Source organism: Gavialis gangeticus, unplaced genomic scaffold, assembly GCF_001723915.1.
Source record: "Gavialis gangeticus isolate Ggan-Ray unplaced genomic scaffold, GavGan_comp1, whole genome shotgun sequence".
In the NCBI taxonomy this organism is placed as follows: Eukaryota; Metazoa; Chordata; order Crocodylia; family Gavialidae; genus Gavialis; species Gavialis gangeticus.
The window spans coordinates 105,030,275-105,030,831 of NW_017728992.1; the positions used below are offsets into that span (position 1 = coordinate 105,030,275).

Sequence of the window (557 nt, forward strand, 5' to 3'; positions counted from 1 at the left end):
CAGGTAAAAGTGGAGAGGTACCTGGAGAGTCAGATGTCCAGCAGGTTGTAGTGTGTCAGAATTCTAATGTCTATATTGAGTCCATGAGTTTCTGTACCTAGGAGGTTGATAACATGCAGTTCATAGGCTCATCTGTGACCTTCAAGCATTTGGAAATGAGCTTTCTGGTGGTGTTGGTGCTGTCAAAGCCAGCCCTGTCCCCCTCCAAGGCATCCCTGACAGTAAGGTGCAGCTTGTATGCCACACAGTGGATGCCAACAAAGCTGACATCATGGACCACCTTGACCATGTTGACCACATTGTCAGTGACCACGAACCCATGGGTGAGCTTGCCCTATCCAATAAGCCACCCCTGCATCAAGCAGTTCATGGCCCCCATGATCTCAGTTGCCATGTGGGACTAATCTGCCACCTTGGCTTGAAGGCAAGCTGACCGATGGCCTGACTGGTCACACCAATGCCCTGTGAGGGAGAGGTATCCATGAGTTCCACCCCAGCTGTCTGAGGTGAAGGGTAAGGTCATCACACCAGACAACAAAGCCAACATGTTTAACAAT

General features: G+C 50.3%; 1 long non-coding RNA gene across 1 annotated transcript in view; it reads right to left on the reverse strand.

Moving 5' to 3' along the window:
* The window catches only part of LOC109299645, a 14,275-nt gene that overhangs the window by 12,888 nt on the left and 830 nt on the right, over positions 1 to 557 (reverse strand). The gene's annotated exons all lie outside the window — the stretch shown is intronic.